Consider the following 18854-nt stretch of genomic DNA (forward strand, 5'->3'; position numbering starts at 1 on the left):
ATATGTATATGTACATATATATGTATTTATGCATACACATATTATATACATGTTCATGTCTTGGCATTTCATCCTATACAGTTTGTCACTGTTCCCTCTATGTGTAATTCTTCTAGATGCCCAGGTGATAATAACAATTTTTAAAAGTTACCAGTGACCTCTTCTCTTATAGGGATACATATCATTTTAACTCATGGGGTCTCTTAAAAAAAGTTGGGTTTTGTTTTGTTTTGTTTTTCTTTTTCCCCTCTTTCTTAATTACCTTTTGATGATATTCTTGAATTCTGTGCTTGGGAATCACATTTTCTCTTCAGGTCTGGTCTTTTCTTTACAAATGCTTGGAATTTTTCTATTTTGTTAAATGACCATACTTTCCCCTGTAAGAATATAGTCAGTTTTGCTGGGTAGTTGATTCTTGGTTGTAGATCTAGTTCCCTTGCTTTCTGGAATATCATATTCCTTTCCTTTGGGTCCTTCAGTGTAGATGCAACCAGATCCTGTGTTATCCTCACTGTGGTTCCATGGTATCTGAATGACTTCTTCTTAGCAGCTTATAATATTTTTTCCTTGGTCTGATAGTTCTTGAATTTGAGTATAACATTCTTGGGTGTTGTCAGTTGGGGATTAAGTACAGGAGGTGATCTGTGGATTCTTTCAGTCTACACTTTTTCCTCCTGTTCTAGAATATCGAGGCAGTTTTTTGGATAATTTCCTGTAGTATGATGTCCAGGCTTTTTCTTTTGTCATGGTCTTCTGGTAGACCAATGATTCTTAATTTGTCTCTCCTGGAATGATTTTCTAAATCTTCTGTTTTTTGAATGAGGTGATTCATATTTTCCTCAATTTTTTCATTCTTTTAATTTTGTTTTATAGTGTCCTTCTGCCTTGTGAAGTTGCTTGTTTCTAGTTGTTGTATTCTGCAGAGGGAGTACCTTGCAGGCAAAGCTGTGCCAGACTCAGAGCATCCAACACAGGTAGTGGGGAAGCAGTTAGAAAAGAAATGCAGAGTGCAAAGCAGGCAGCCTAGTTGTAGTAGTGGAGACACTCCATATTGCCCCCTCCCTTTCCCAATGTTTCCCTCTTAAAGACTGGATTTCATACTTGGCTTTTTGATCATCCTTTTCCTTCTGGTCTGATTTTCTTTGGAGTTCATCTTTCATCTTTTTTGCCTCATCTTTCATCTTCTTTGCCTCATCTTTCATCTCCTTTGCCACATTTTCTAGGTGGTTGATTTTGGCTTTTAAGACACTATTTTCTTGTTTTAGTTCAAGTGCCTCTGTTTCCAGATGACTTATCTTAGTTTTTAAGTTCTTTTCTAAGTTGTCTTCAGCCTCTCTTAATTGTGTTTTGAATTGTATTTTGAGTTCTTCTAGAGCCTTTATCCAATTCGCTGAGGTTTCTGTTTTTTTGCTTGGTGTTCCCTCATCCTTCTCTGTTCCATTTGCTTTGTTTGTTGTTTGTATAGAAGCTGTTGATTGTAATTTTTTTTCCTTTTTCTGTTGTTTGCTCATATTTACCCCTTCTTTACTCCATGTAGTTACCTGAGCTCTTGCTTTTTTGTGGTTTTGGGCTTTTCTTTCCACCTTCATCCTTGGAACTTTGTCAGTAAATCTCTCAGTGCAGTCTGTGGGGAAAGGTTGTTGGATCTTGAGCTTCCATGCCCTCTGGAGGCTTTGATGGGATTAAGTCCAGCAGTCTGTGGGGGAGGGGTTTTGGAGCTTGAGCTTCTTTGCCCTCTGAAGGCTTTGATGAGATTAAGTCCAGCTGGTTACTGGATGTTCCCTGAGGCCAATACATTGGGAAAGGGAGGGGGCAATATGGAGTGTCTCCACTGCTACAACTAGGCTGCCTGCTTTGCACTCTGCATTTCTTTTCTAACTGCTTCCCCACTACCTGTGTTGGATGCTCTGAGTCTGGCACAGCTTTGCCTGCAAGGTACTCCCTCTGCACCAGCACCTTTGCCTGCCCAGAGGTTCCAGCTGCTGCTGGAGGCTTAGAGTTGTAGTTGGGGTAGCGTTCCTGGGACCTTCCTTCTTCCTTCTCCTTAAACCAGAGTGTTCTTGAATTCAGGCTTTTGGGGGTGTACCTTTTAAGTTGAGTCCAGCAGGAGGGTTCCTTTGCTCTGTTTTTTTTTTTTTTTTTTGGTTAGGTTTATTTTCCATCCCCTAGGAGCATTTAGTTTGTAATTGGTAAGGAAGGGTTTTCAGAGATATGAACTTTCGCTGCCTCTAAGCCACCATCTTGACTCCACCCAAGAGACCATTTTAAAAATGTGATCACAGAGGTAGAAAGGAACCATGAAGAAATGTAATCTAAGTTGTATGTGTATAGGAACAATGAATGTAACAACCCTGATAGGTTTTCATCTGTTTTTCACTTGAAGATCTGAAATAAGGAGGAACTCATGCTTTTTGGACTGTCCATTTCAGTTTGGGCCAGACTGAATTCGGATGAAGTCCTTTATTATGTCAGTGCCCAAATTTGCCTCTTCACACCTTCATCCCATTATTCCAGGTCTATCCTTTGGCACTAAGAAGGGGAAAACATCTTTTTGAGAGCTCTTCACATACTTGAAAAAAGGTTAGCAGCAGGAAGAATTTAGTTTTAGACATTGTGAGCTATTTGAATCTGTATGAATTACTTACTTTGTTTTCCTCAATTTCCTTATCTTTAAAATTGAAAATAATAATACTTACATTCCAGAATTGCTAGGATAAATATTTGTAAGGTCCTTTGTATACCTTAACATGCTATGCTTACAATTATTTTTAATACAAAAATGGGATAATATTTTTATATAATTGTTTCTAAACTTCTTTCCTTTTTTTCAGAATAAATACCACAAATTCTTTATCTGTTGTTTGTAAAGCATATTTTTCTCATAACTTCATAATCTTGGTTCCCCCTTCCTTCTACCTTATCAATATAATTTTTTTAATCCTTTCCTTCTGTTTTAGAATCAATATTGTGTATTACTTCTAAGGCAAAAGAGTAGTAATGTCTAGGCAATTGGAGTAAAGTGACTTTTCCCAGGATCACATAGCTAGGAAGGGTGTAAGCCCAGATTTGCTCCTGGCCTGGATCTCCATCTACCTCCCTACCCTATCAATATAATTTCTAAGAATGGTGAACATAATCAAACAGACTTCCACGTATGGGCTGATCTTGGCAGAATAACAATAACAACTAAACTATATATTGTGCTTAAAGATTTGAAAAGTACACACACACTCATAAAATCTTAACAGGAGAATGGTGAAGCTGTCAGAACCCTCATTTCTGGAGATGACTGGAGATTGTGTATTTATTAACAGATCCAAGATATAGATTTTGTAACCATCTTGCCATTCTGATGATTCATTTTTAGTTGCTGTCCAGAAGCATCTTTAGGGATCTTTCACTGAAATTGCTGTCCAACTGTGCTTCCCTCACTCTATACTTAGGGTAGCCAATTTCTAGAACCCACAAATAGAACCATGAAACAGATGCCTGCATTAAATTTTAGTATTTTATCCAGCCCATAATCAAAAACTATTAAGATCCTTATGGTTCCTAATTCTCTTTTATAATGATTGAATTATTTCTCCCAGGTTTAGGTCATCTGCAAATTTGATAAGCATTCTGTCTTGGCCTTCACAAAAGCCATGAAGACGAGAGGTCAAATAGAAAAGGTCTGAGAATATACCCAAGGACACTCCTGTAGAAATCTCTTTCTGGGTTGTTATTAATTCATTAATCACTGTTCTTTGTTTAGCCATTTACCTAGTATTAAATTAATCTAACTATGTTATAACCTTGAATGTGTCCAAAAAAATCCATCTCTTTGTCCAAAAGGATGTCACTAGATACTTCTCCAACTGCCTTGCTAAAGTCTAGTATACAATATCTGTGGCATTGTTCTGATCCAAAAATTGAGTGCCTGCTAAGGAAGGAAATTGGATTAATATGGCACAATTGTATCCTGGACACATACAGGATAAAATTCTCATGCCACTTAGTGTTTCCTTTCAATAGTGTTCATAAACTCTTTAATAATGAATCCTAGAATTTTGTAACCTTGGAAAAATATTCTAAATTAATTAAATAAAATTTTCCAAAACTTAAAAAAATAATGCATTCTAGAGAAGTAAAACCAAAATGGTGAAGAATCTTAAATAATCATACCTCATATCCCTAACAGATTGTGGTCAGATTAGAAAACTCAATGAAAAAAAGTGCACACACACTCTGAGTCACATTTCCAACTAAGTCAGCACAGAGAGACAGAGAAATATGAAGACACTGGATATAGTTGCTTGGCAGGTGAATGTGCAGAGCATCCCAAAGCTGGGGCCAAAAAAAGACTGAAAAAAAGAAAGAAAAAAGTCTCAGATCCATGGAGGAGGTCCCCAATCCTTTGCAAGTGTGAGAAAAGGTTGCAATCGGCAACACTGTAGTTCAATACTCAGTTTGGGGTCACAGATCCAGGACAAACTGAGTACCAAGGTGAGGATTACAGAAAAGCTCTATGTGGTATACTGAGTGATGAGCAAGTTCAGATGCAAACAGTAGCTGTGTAGTTCTGAATGCATTAACTGAATGGTTCTTAGTTCCAGCCTCCAGTTCAGTCTGAAGCCTGCAAAGGAATAAACAGGACAAGAATTGCAAGCCAAAGGGGATCCTTCAGTTATGTCACACTGAAACAGCAGACCTTTTTAGTTCAGCGATAGTCTGTCTCAAGCAGAAGTCTATCAGAATTCCAACCAGGAGCTTGCCCTCAGGGATGTTGCTCAGACTCAAACCCAGGTCAGTGACTTGCAGAGCTTATAACAGAATGGAATGATCAGACATTACCCTGGATCAAACAACCTTGGGAGTACTGAAGACCACATCTAGAGATTTCAGATCAAACCAAAACATTTTGTAAGCAGTCAAAATGAAATAATTCCATTATTAAAGAGCCACATCTAGGATCACAAAAGCCTTAGCAGCCACCACATAAATGAGCAGAAAGCTTGGAATATATTATTTCAAAAGGCAAATGATTTAGGCTTGCAAACAAAATAAGTTATCCAGAAAAAAAGAAAGAATATAATCTTACAGACAATTAAATAGACCTTTAATGGAATAGATAACTTCTAATGATTGCTGATGAAAACATCAGAGCTGCATACATACTTGCAATACAGACATAGGAGATAAGAGAAATCATGAAATAAGTAGTCATGGGCAAATAAAGATACAAGTAATTATAACTGACTAAACAAAGATATATATAACCCCCCAAAATATAAACTGCTTAAATTCTAATATGAGTAACTGATATATGGATTCCCTCAGAACTTTATCATCATGAGGGATAGAGAGGGAGTTCAACTAAACAGAGGCCCTAGCAATGATTCTGTTATGTTTGTATGACCTTTGAAAAAGAAAGAAAAAGGATGGAAGAGGAACACCTAAGGGGCTTAAATCTCACTCTCATCTGAACTGGTCAATGGAGAAGGAAAGATATAGACATATTCACAGAATTGGCTTCAGAAAGAGGAAAATATTTTACTCAATACAGAAAAAAGAGAGAAAGGGCAAAAGGAAAGGTGAAGGTAAAAAAGAGGGAGAACAGACTAAGGAGGGAAGGGAAAAAGGCAAGAGTAGTAAACTTCATGTAAACAAAGCAAAAAGCTTAATTAAAGAAATAGAGAAACTTTTTTTTTTTGCTCAAAGGCATAATGGACAATGAATTAATATAATACAAAATGTGTACAATATACATACATAGATATCAAATGGAATATCATTTTAATAAAGGAAAATTATCAGAATTATAAGTGAAAATAGATCTAAAAACTGTTATAGTGGTAGATTCCATTTTATTACTCTTCAGCACTAAATAAAACAAACCAAAAAGTAAATGTAAAAAATAAAGAATCTGAATAGAGTTTTTAGAAGTCAGATATGAGAGACATCCAGAAATCATTGAATGGGAATAAAAAAGGGTACATATTTTTTTCAATCATGCATTAAACTTTTAAAAATTGTCATGAATTGGGACCTAAAAATCTCAGACATGGAAAAGCAGGAATATTATCTTTTAAGAACAAAAATATAATAAAATTATATTCCATTAAAGACTGATAATAAAATTATTAAATTAATTCAGAATAAATATAATAATTCTAAAAGTAGGTGAGTCAATGGAGAAATTAACATATCAACTTTTTTTGCAACACTGATTCTTCCTTAGGGAAAACTATATACCTCTAAACACTTTAATCAATAAAAGAAAGAGCAGCTTAGTTAATTGATTATACAAATAAAAAAAACATGAAAATAAACAACAAAAGAACACCTCCAATTAAATGCCCAAATAGAAATTATTAAAAATCAGAGATAAACAAAAATAAAAACAAAATGAATCTATTGAATCCATAACAAAAGTAAGAACTATTTAAGAAAGAAAAACTCAACAAAAAAGAAAAACCTTTAGCTAACATGATTTAAAATAAAGAAAACCTAATTATTTGTTTGAAAAATTGGAAAAGTTGGATTTAAAACTAATCAAAATGAAATAAAATTAATTATTAGGAAGTATTTTGCCTAATTATATGCCAATAAAACTGATTATCTAAATGAAATGGTTGAATATTTACAATGTAATGAAAAAAAAATATAAACTGCCCAAATAAACAGAACATGGAGTAGAGGATTTGAATAACCCAATCTCAGAAAACAAAATGAACAAACTATAAATAAATTCTAAAAGTAAAAACAAACAAAAATATAAAAGATGATCAGATGGGTTTATGAAGGAATTCTATAGAATAATTAATTCTAATATTAGATAAATTATTGAAAAATTAGAGAAGAGACTCTACTAATTTTTTTTTCTATTAAAATGTCTAGTCATCAAAATTAGGGAGAGTCAAAATAAAGGAAAAAAACCATAGACCAATATATCTAATGAATAATAATGCAAAAATTTTACAAAGAAATAGCAGTAAGAATACTATAGTAACTTATCATAAAAATTATACCCTATGTCCAGGTTAGATTTATACTAGCAAAGTAAGTCTGGTTCAACTTATAATTGGCCATTTTAATAACAATAACAAAAAACCTTTGATTATAACAATTGAGTTAGAAAAAGCTGTTGATATGATAGAACATCCATTCCTATTAAGGGGGGAAAATTGGAAAATATATAGAGTCTCTTTCATGACAATAAATCATATTTATTTAAAATAAAAAATCAGTATTAGTTGTAGTAAGAATAATTAGAAGCTTTTCCAGTAATATCAGGGATAAAAAAAGGAAATCCATTACTATTATAGCCATTTAGTATATTTAATATGTTAAATATTAATATTATATTCATATAAATATTGATATATTAAATATTTAATATGTTAAATATTTAATAATATATTTAATATATTGCTATAACTGCTAGCTATAGCAATAAGGTAAGAAAAAGATTAGATGAATAAGCATAAGTAAAGAGGAAATATAACAATCACTTTTTGCAGATGATATAATAGTTTACTTAGAGACTCCAAGAGAATGAGTTAAAAATAAAAGGAAATAAAAGAAAAAACTACAGATGATATAATGGTTTACTCAGAGACTCCAAGAGAATGAGTTAAAAAAAGGGAAAAAAGGAAATAAAAGAAAAAAACTAACTAAAATAAAATAACAACTTCAGCAAAGTGGCAGCATATAATCTTATAAAATCATCAGACTTTCTCTATGTTACCAACAAAATCCAAAAGGGAGATATAGAAAGAAAAATTTTATTTAAAGTAACTAGAGAAAGAATAAAATTCTTGGTATTCTACCTGCCAATGTAGAAACTATTCACTTAGAAACTATGTGACTACAATTACAAAACACTCTTTACACACACAAAAAAGGAACAGATCTAAACACCTGGAGAATTATTAATTGCTCATGGGTAAACCAAACCATTATGAAAAAAGTTTTAACATTGTGAATTAATTTATACATCCAATGCCATAATGTTCAAATTACCAAGTTTCCTTTGTAGAGCTAGAAGAATAAGAAAAAAAAAAATTATCTGGAGGAATAGATAGTTAAAAATATGAAGGGAATTAATGAAAAAAATTAGAAGAAAGGTAGCCTAGCAATAGTATATCTGAAACAATACTACAAATCAATAGTCATTGAAATGATTTGGTCCTGGTTAAGAAATAACAATGGGCTGCTAGATGGCTCAGTAGATAGAGCATTTGGTTTGGAATCAGGCAGATCTGAGTTTGAATAGACCTCATGAACTTACTAGTTTATGACTTTGGGCAAGTCGTTTAACCTTTTTTTCCTCTTCCTCCCATCTTCTCTCCCACTTTGAGGACCCACACCCACACCTACAATCATGTCTCTTCAAGCAAAACAAACTCCAAGTCGGTTTCTCTATCCACTGTGCTACCCAGCAGCCACCAACTCAAGGTTTCTCCCTTTTTTCCTTTGTCTATTTCAGTCCCATCCCATCTTCCACAAATTATCAGTGATACTCACTGTGTTTTAGCAATCATACCAACAAGTATTTCCAGTACCCCAACATGTAGTTTTCTAGACTTACTCCCTTGAACTACTTGAGGACAACTTCATGATATTTTGGATCATCCCCTCATTTATCTTGGATTTCCATTTCCCTTTATCCATGTTTGTCTTGGTTTTCCCAAACTGAAGGTAATTTTTCTTAGTAGAAAAGACAGAAACAAGCATGTGTTAATTTAGATGACATGGACACCATTATAAAAACAAAAGAAAAAAATGTGTGTCTAAATATTTATTTAATTTCTTTTCTAAACAGCAAAAATATTAACATATAGTAAGACTAATGTTGTTAAACATTGAAAATACAAAAAATTGTAGATTATGGGAGCATATATTTCCTTCCAGTACTAAATTCTATAATTTCATATCTCTATTTATTATATTTAATTACAGAGAGTATAAATATTATGCAGAACTTTTGATTTTCTCATGAAGATGGATTAGGATTAAAGCAAAGCAATACAATTTGTTCTTCTGTCTTAGACGTTCAAGATTTGGTTTTTGATGGACCATCTGACAGATCTACTGAGGTGGCTCAGGAGATAGAGAGCCAGGCTTGAAGTTGGGAAGATCTGAATTTAAATTTGGCTTCAGATACTTCCTAGCTGTGTGATCCTGGGCAAGTCATTTAACCCCAATTGCCCTCCACTTAGTATCAATTCTAAGACAGAAGATAAGGGTTTAAAAAAAGTTATAGACTAATACTTTAATACTAATACAGGTTTGACTTCCTGTCACTGAAATAGATTATTCTTCTAGACAAATGCAAAATAAATTTCTAATAAACTAAATCTAACCTAATCTCAGAAGTATTTATACCTATTGTGTGATGAAATCCCTGGTAATACACTCTTATACAGACTTTACATAAGAAAGAATGAATAACATGAGGAGAATATACAAAATTCAAATGTTTATGACATCATTCATAGACATGTAAGATATCTCTTTACAAGAATTCTTCTTGAAGTCAAGAGAAGATCCTTACATGAGAAAGATATAAAGTCAGATTAGAGTCTTGAACAAGGTTTAAAAATATTTATCAGAAAATGTGAAAATATTTGTCTTTCCATGGAAAATTCTGGTATGATTGCATACATTTCAAGGAGGAAAGAGGAAAGCTGGGTGGCTCAGTATATTTAGAGACAGGCCTAAAGATGAGAGATCCTGGGTTCAAAGGTGACTTCTGACTCTTCCTAGCTGTGTGACCCTGGGCAAGTCACTTAACCCCCATTGCCTAGCCCTTATTGCTTTTCTGCCTTAGAACCATTGATTCTAAGATGGGAGGTAAGGGTTTAAAAAAGAGAGAGAAGGCAAAACAACAACAACAACAAAAAAAGAAGAGAAAAGGGTTTTCCTGATCCCCCTATTACTTTGTCACATTTATCAAATTTCTTGGATTTATTGTCAAATGTTACCTAAATTGCATGAAATAAACATTCATTAGGGCCACATTTGGAAAAAGACTTGGTTTGGTTTTGGTTCTGGAACTTCAGGGTGTGTCAATCTTCTAAAATAACCTCTTTCAAAAACTATAATGTTTGAGTCAACTGACGAAACTTTTTTTATCCAAAGTCTTGTAAAATATAATAGGCCAGATCAAAGTCTCCAGGAACTTAATAGCTACCTTCAAATTTACCAGATGGCATGCTATGAAGGCAGTATTTAAAGTACAAACCTGAAAAAACAGGCGAGTCAAATGTTTCTGGGGTAGTTCTATTACACTTTCCTTCAGCAACCAAAAAAGAAACCCCCAAATACATCAATCAAGCTTGATCCAAAGTAAGCTCTCCACCAAATTAAAGGCCAGGCATATAAAGTATGAAATATTTCCTCCTGTGAACCAGCATCTCCCCTACTCTATGTGTTGCCAGTATGATAGGAGAAAGTAAGAGTGGGTGATATTTCCATTATTTGTTAACTTTTGATATTTGGAAACAGTAAACTACTTTGAGCATGTTTTGTTGTCTAAGTAGGCTGATGTGACTCTTAGATTACTGAATTCTTATTTGATTTATTTTTTAAAATAAAATTTTTTTATCTATTTATAAGTATCTGCATATTTATAAATACATGTTTATAAAATTATATATTTGTGAAATGATGTTTAGTTTTATAAGACCTTCCAATTTGAGGTTCAATATATTCCATTTAAAGTTGTTTGTCAAATATAAGTCTTTCCTGGACCCCCTTCATGCTAGTTTCCTCCCTCTGAGATTCTTTTAATTCATACTGGATATGTTATTTGTGGTCTTTTAAATGTTGTTTTCTTTATTTGACTGTGAGCTTCTTGAGGGTGGATATTTTTTTTTCTATTCTTTTTATCCCCGGAACTTACCATTGTGCCTGGCACATAGTTGGCACTTAATAAGTAATTAGTAAAGCCTTGTTGAATATGGCAACATATTTCATAGTCGGCTTTTTGACAAATTCATCAATTCTATTATTCACTCTGCATCTATTCTGCCTCTGACATCATCCAACTTAGATAAACAGAATCAAATTTCCCTGCTTTTTTGAGATGGGAGAAACATCTTCTCTGACTGTTGGACAGGGTTGTGGGAACAAAGAGTTGGGAATGGCATTGGTTGAAATGCAATAAATCAATCTAGCACCCAATTATTTTTTGAATATTTGAAATAGACAATTAAAAAAAACAACCTTTGAAGATTATCCTTATCATTAGTTGTAATCATTGTCATCCTTTCAGTCCTACTTCTAAAAATATGGTTTGTATATGGCAGATGATCTCTCATTGAGCCGATTGGTTAATTTAATGAGGAAAAGAAGAAGAAAAAAACAAAAACAAAACTTCTTTCCACCATGAAAAAGTTGGGCTGTTTCTAAGTCTTGGTGTTGTAAAGTTTAAGTAGACTAATAAAGCAAATGTTAGATAGATGCCACAGGATATACACTGTATTTCATGAGATTAATATTTTGTTGTGCAGTCTAGCAAATAGGAAAGTTGGGTGAAAAAGACAGTTTTGGTGGGGAGGAAATTCTTCTGATTATTTCTGGAATCTTGTAAAATATGTGATGTTTATTTTCCCTTTTTAAATCCTTACTTTATGTTCCTCTATTTTGAAAATTCTTGCAGAATGTCCAAAAGATTCCTATTTAAGACTTAGGATATCTGAAAAGATTTTAAATTTTAAAGAATTATTTTTGGAGTCCATTACAACTGAAGGAGGGCATCTTACTTGTCCCGTGTGTCCCCAAATATATTGAAAATATATCCTGGATCCAATCAGGAATAGAAAGATGGCCTCATTTTGCTTATTTGTTTTAAGTCATTGGCTCCACCGGAGTAGGGAGGGTATCAGAAGGCTAGGTTTCAAAGCCCCACTCTGATGACTTGGGTAAAGCCAACCCAAATTAATGTAAACACAGAAGGCTCTGACTACTTGATGGAAATGGCAGTTCAATCAAAGGTATAAACTAGAAGCAAACAAGTTCTTAAAGCAGTTTTGGAGCCGTGAATCTTTGGATGAAAGCAAATGATGACAGTGGTGATTGACTGAAGAGGTCATGGATAAACAGAAAGCCAAGCCAGAACCCACTTATTTTCCCCTAGTAAAAGTCCTGCTTGGTATTAGAACAGCTCCACTCCAGTTCCTGAGAGAGAATGTCTTCAGGAAGGAACAGATAACCTCTCTTCTCCTCCTCATGCCTTTTCCTCCTATCTTCCAACAGGCAATAGTAGGAGCTTGGGAGATCAATCAAAGCTGTCTGAGAAATTCTACCAGGAACCATAACTGGTTGCAATGTCCCCAGAGCTAAAGGCTGAGTCTAATGTGGACATTGACACCTGAGAGACAGATAAAGGACAAACTGGAAATGCCAAGGAATGACAACTTCAAGGTTTTATAAGGATAACAAACTTCAGAGATCAGGAGAGAGCTCATTTTATCTAAGAGGAACTTCATGGGGATTCCAAGAAGGGAGAAAATGACTTTTCAGGAATTAGAAATGGCACATTAGCCACTTGAACTCTTTAAATCTGAACCCACTTCCCCAGGTACCTTGCATATACAAAGAAAGAGTGTACTTCTAATTTAGGAGGATGCTTCTGTAATAATCATCCTTGTCATACCTCCTAAGCCAATCCCTTTCTAAAAATGGATTAATTTAGCCTTTGGGTTCCCAGTGAATAGGGATTTGGGAGGGACAGTTCTAGAATCCCTAGTCCCTCAGGGTTACTCCTAGAAATCAGAGGGGGAATTTAGGGGAAAATCTGGGCTTCTAATGGGAGAATCAGGCAGCTTAGTTGGCACAGTGGGTAGAGTACAAGGTCTAAAATCAGGAAGACTCACTGTCCTGAGTTCAAATCAGGACTCAGATCCTACTAGCTATGTGACTGGGCAAATCATTTAGCCCAATTTGCCTCAGTTTCCTCATCTATAAAGTGATCTGGAGAAGGAAATGACAAACCACACTAGTATGATTGGCAAGAAAACCCCATGCAGGGTCCTAGAGAGTCAGACATGCGTGAATATGGCTGAACAACAATAATGGGGCAATGATTGAAGGGGAATGAATGAAGGAAGTACTATACTTACTACCCACATGACTTTGGACAAATCTGTTAATTTTTGTGGATCTTAGACTATTTTAAAATGTGGAGGTCAGGGGTAGTTAGATGGTTTTAGGTATAGAAAGCCAAGCCTGGGGACAGAACGTCATGGGTTCAAATCTGGCCTTAGATACTTTCTGTATGACCATCAGCAAGTCATTTAACTCCTATTGTCCTTAGCCCTCTTCTTGCCTTGGAACCAATACATAAGATTGATTCTAACATGGAAGGCAAGGGTTCAAAAAATCAAATCAAATCAAATCAAATGTTGAGGTCAACTTAAACTGCTATCTGAAATTCCTTCTCACTCCATATCTAGGACCCCTAATTCAGAAGAATTCTTCATAGATATTAAGCATATTTAATCCATGTCCAATATTATAGTAATTGCTAAAAATTACAGCATGATAGTTCATAGGAGGCATCCTGGGTTGCCCAGGAAAAGGATACCAACCTAACACTTTCTGGAATTTCAAAATCTAGCCTGACTTCCCATGAAGGTCCCTTGACATCCATGCAGGTTAAATAAACACAACTATGCCAATGAATTACAAGAACTACTATTTGACTGGGCTGGGACCAAAGGTTGTTAATACTGCTGGCAGCAGCTGTCTGAAAAAGACTCAAAATGTCAAGCTGACCTCTTAATAGTGACTGGGTGAACATCAAGGTTCAGTGGCTTGGTCTTGACATCCATCCAAAGGTTTGGCTGCTTATCCAAATATTTTGGGGGTAGATGTTTTTTCTATAAACATAGTGGAAAAAGTGTCAAGTGTATCAGGAGATGCATTTAAAAGAAAAAATATCAACATTGTTTTATTTTTATACATGCATCAAAAATATTCCCTTTAAATGTATTATAAGTTTACTAGTTGATTGGGGTTCAATATAACTTCTGACAAATTACCTATGGAATCTAATATGATTGAGGGGAAATAGTTGCTATTTAAGAAAAAATAATTCATATGAGAAGACTGTAGACCAAATTTCAGGTCTGTGGATAGGAATGAAAAAGGGAGTGTTACAGAAATTACTTTAGATGAATTAAAATCTTGGGACTGCAAGATATACCACCAGAGCATACCACCAGTGGCATCAAAAAGCTCCTGGCTCTGGAGTAAGAGGATCTGTGTTCAAATACTGCTTTCAGTTCTATAGAGCACGAGAATTTCCAAAGTACAATCCTTTGGATTCTCACAACAACTCTGGGGTGTAGGAGCTGTTATCATCCTCATTTTATGCATAATAAAATTGAGGCAGAAAGAGATGAAGATGTCTGAGGCTAGATTTGAATGCAGGACTTCCTGACTCCAAGTCCTGCACTTTATTTGCCACACCTATGTGTCTACTATTTGGCCAAATCACTCATCTTCCCTGTATTTGTTGTTGTTGTTGTTGTTGTTGATAAAATGAGAGGTATTGAACTAGATATTCTCTGGGGTCCCTTTCAGTCTTTGGTCTGTGTTTCTATATTTTATTTTGAAAAGTCTACTTTATAATGATGATTAAATTTTCTCTCTAATTGGATGACTCCAAATTAGATGAAGGCAAGTTGGTCATGATATGACCTTATCTTTGCCTTGAGTCCATAACTGGTCCAATTGTCTCTGCTATCCCCACTATAGCTTTACAGCTAGTCCCTAATGATTAAGCAAAATCAATCATCTGGTAATGCTATCACATTTTACACATCCCATTTTTCTTCTACATGTCACTTTTTTTTGCCAGTAGAATCTGTTGGAATAAAGGTAGCTGATTTTAAATGATATAAATCAATGGGAATATAATTAAATATTGGAAGAAGAGGGGTTTATATAAGTGAATATATTGCTATTAATAAGCATATTATGACTGTTGCTGTCTTAGCTAATACCAAAACTATTCTGTTTCTCAGAGAAAAAATATATATATAAAAAAAGAAAAGTCATCTGGAAGCAATTAGCCTCTAATGACAACCTTTGTTTCCCCTTTCACAATTACCAGCTGAGCTCTGGAATCTGGACATTTCTGTAGGATACTGTAAGCATTCTGCAGCTAATAAATCATATCACGTGAATGTTAAAGAAAGATATATAAGATTGGGGATGGATCTATTATTTCCTTGATGGTGACAAATATTGAGTGAAGAAATTCTTTTGACAATGTAGATTATCTTTTCTAGAACTTGAATAAAATTGCCCAGAAAACTGAGTAGTTGAGGTAGGTGACTTGCCCAGAGTCACACAGCCAGAGATGGAATCTCAACCCAGGTCTTCCTGACTCTGAGGAAGACCTTCTATTCACTAAACCAAGTTCCTTCTCTTTGATGCTAAAGAGAAACACATAATCATTTAGATAGTACAATGGATATAGATCTAGAGCCTAGAGTGGGGAAAACTTGGATTCAGATTTGGCTTCAGATACCTTCTAGTTGTGTGGCCCTGGGCAAGTCACTTAAACTCAATTGTCTAACCTTTGCCCTTCTGTCTTAGGACTGATACTAAGAACTAAAAGATTAAAAAATAGAAAAAGAAAAAGAAAAGATACATAAGCAGACTAAAGGCAAGACAGTCCAAGTAGTTCTCCCTCTATCCAACCCTCCATTAAGCAGTTCCTAGAAATCTATAATCTTATCTTACATCTCTCCCCCTCTGAGTTTTGTGTACCTCCTTTTCCTGTATAGAACCACTCATAACAGACACATGAGGTGAAGATGCCACCCATGATTATTTCATAGTTAGGATTTGATGAGGAAATTAAACATGACATCTCACATTCTTCTTCAACAGGGAGAATTTAAGCGGGAGTCAAGAAAGTATGGGTAAGTTTTCATTCCCAAATAATTAAACAAATCAATAATGAAAGGAATGCTAAAGAAAATGGTTTTTGCCCTGAAGAACCTCTCTCAGAATTTCAGTTGCTGTTTAGTAGCTGGTTTTATCTTTAGGAACTAAGATATGGTTGTTTTTTTCTTCAGTTCTAGTCCCCGAACTTATACTCTATTTTCAGATGAGACAGGGTTGTCCAACTGACTAATTGTAAATCTAACTAAAAAAAGTTTATTTTTATAAAGTATTTTCATGGAAGGGGCAGGGGCTGGGGGAGAGATCCATTAAAGCTGTCAGTTCTTCCATGTTGCCCTCCAGCTCTCAGAGCTGGTTATCTCATTAACTCTCACAAGCATCCTTATGTACTAGGGAGGTGATGTGTTTTCATAAACATAAAAAAAAGAAACCAAGGCAAAGAAAGGATTACTATCTTGTCAAAGGCCACACACTGTGTGGTAATGGTAGAGGAAGACATGGGCCAAGTATGTTTGCTCTGACCCTAGATCTTCCTGCTCTAACCACAAGACGAGACTACTTAGAGATACTGATGCAATAGATACCTCAGTTGCTGACAACTGATTACTGAAAATACAAATGAAGTGAATATATAGCATGGGGACTAACCTATGAATTCTTTGAAATAGGGTGAGGAAAGTCCCTTTACGAATTCAGGGCAGCACCTTCTTTGACACATAGTCTTAGAGAGTTCCCTAGAGCAGTGAGAGTTTATGAAACTAGCCCAGAGTCACAGAGCCACAAAGTAGCTGGGGTACCCCTAGAACCCTGGTCTTCATGGTTCTGAGACCAGCTCTCAGTCAACTGTGCCACAGATCCCCTCAGACTACCTTTCTAATCTGCCCAACCAGTGGCTGACTCTTTTTTTCATTCGATTCTGCCTCATATTCTTTCAAATAGCCATTAAACAAATTGATATATGCTATCCTTCCTAAGGTGCAGCTAGGTGGCCCATTGGATAGAATGCTGGGACTGGCGTCAGAAAGACTCATGTTTCTAATTCAAATCTGGCCTCAGACACTTACTAGCTATGTGGCCCTGTGTAAGTCACTTGATAACCCTGCTTGCCTCAGTTTCCTCATCTGTAACTGAGTTAGAGAAGGAAATGGCAAACCACTCCAGATTCTTTGCCAATAAAACCTCAAACGGGGTCACAAAAACTTGGACATCACTGAAAAAATGATTGATTGAACTTCATTCCTAGAGAGATACAGTAAAGTCGGGGGTTTAGCGGTCCTTGATGAGAGTACACACAATTTTTATTAGAAATCAGATGGGGAGAGGTATTAGGGGAAGGAATGGATATATAGAGGCAGTGTAATATAGTATCCCACCTTAGATACTTGATAACTATGTAATCTTGGGCAAGTCATTTAACCTGGTTGCCTCAGTTTTCCTAACTATAAAATGGGGATAATAATAGAACTTACCTTCTAGGATTACTGTGAGGATCAAACAAGATAATATTTATGGAGTGCTAATCACAGTAGATCCTAGTAGGCATTATATAAATGCTAATAATAATAATAATAATAGAAATAATGATTAATATTATTATTATTGGAAAGGATGTTATATGTGGTATTAGGAAGATCTGAGTTTGAATCCTGTACTTAGTATATGCATAGTAGGTATGGTCAGATCACGAAACCTCCTCAATACTGTTTCCTTATCTGTAAAATGGGAAGGAGTAAAAAATTCCTGTGGCATCCAACTCACATGGTTGTTATAAGAATATAATAATCTGTATGTGCATAAAGTGGTAAAAAATGCAGCCTGCTATTATTATGTGTCCCAATCTGATGTCATTCTCCAAGACTCAGTTGCAGAACAGGATCTGATCTGCATTGGGAAGAAGGTATCTCTCTACCTGGAGCATCCTGGTTAAAAAAAAAAAATAATGTGAGAGATTTTTCTTTTATTATACAAATGCTGATTGGTACGATCCTACAAGCAACATCCTAACAAACTAGGGGAGCAATGCTGGAGACATACAATACAACATTCTTCCTTCTCCCCCATTCCCATTGCTAGTGCCTCCTTATTGAGCTTTCCTTCCATTGATACTGTATAGATCTGGTATTTTACATGTTACCTTCACCATTAGAATGAGAGCTCCTTGAGGCCAATGAGTGATGCTTTATCTTTGTAACTCTCAGTGTTTAGTTCTCTGCCTGGCATGTTGTTCAGTTGTGCCCATCTCTTCATGATCCTATTTAGGAGTTTCTTGGCAAAGATACTGGAGAGGTTTGCCATTTCCTTTTCTAGCTCATTTTATAGATGAGGAAACTGAGGCAAACAGGGTTATGTGACTTGCACAGGGTCACAGAGCTAGTAAGTGTCTAAGGTCAGATTTGATGAGTCTTTCTGATTCCAAGTCCACTGCAATATCCATTGTGCCATCTAGCTACTCTGGCACATAGCAGGTACTTAATAAATGCTTATTGAGTTGGCTCCAACATTAACTTCTTCTACCATATAGAATAAGAGTCAGAAGGATTGTGGGATGCCTTTCAGTCTAACTGATGCCTAGACAATGAGATCTCTAGTGATGAGAAACTAGCTCCTGAGGTGGCTCTTATTGAGTAGTGTTTTCTTTGATCTGGGGTTTTCTTTTGCTTAATTGAGCTCTTTTTCTCTGTTCTTTCCCTGAGTCAAATCATATTTTTACATGGCAGCCTGTGAAATAAATGAAAACAGTGGCTATGTATTCCCTAAATCTTCTCTTTTTTTAGGATGGATATTTTCATACGTAGGTGTAGCAATCAAAGCAAATATTATTCCAGTTTTTCAGGAGAAGGAACTGAGGCTGACTGGTTGGCAAAGGTTACAAAGGAAGTGGTTCCAGCCCAGGTTTTCTGACTCCAAATTTAGTGTTCTTTGTGACACGGTCGTTTGCCTCTAAATTC

This window comes from Monodelphis domestica, chromosome 6 (assembly GCF_027887165.1).
Source record: "Monodelphis domestica isolate mMonDom1 chromosome 6, mMonDom1.pri, whole genome shotgun sequence".
In the NCBI taxonomy this organism is placed as follows: Eukaryota; Metazoa; Chordata; class Mammalia; order Didelphimorphia; family Didelphidae; genus Monodelphis; species Monodelphis domestica.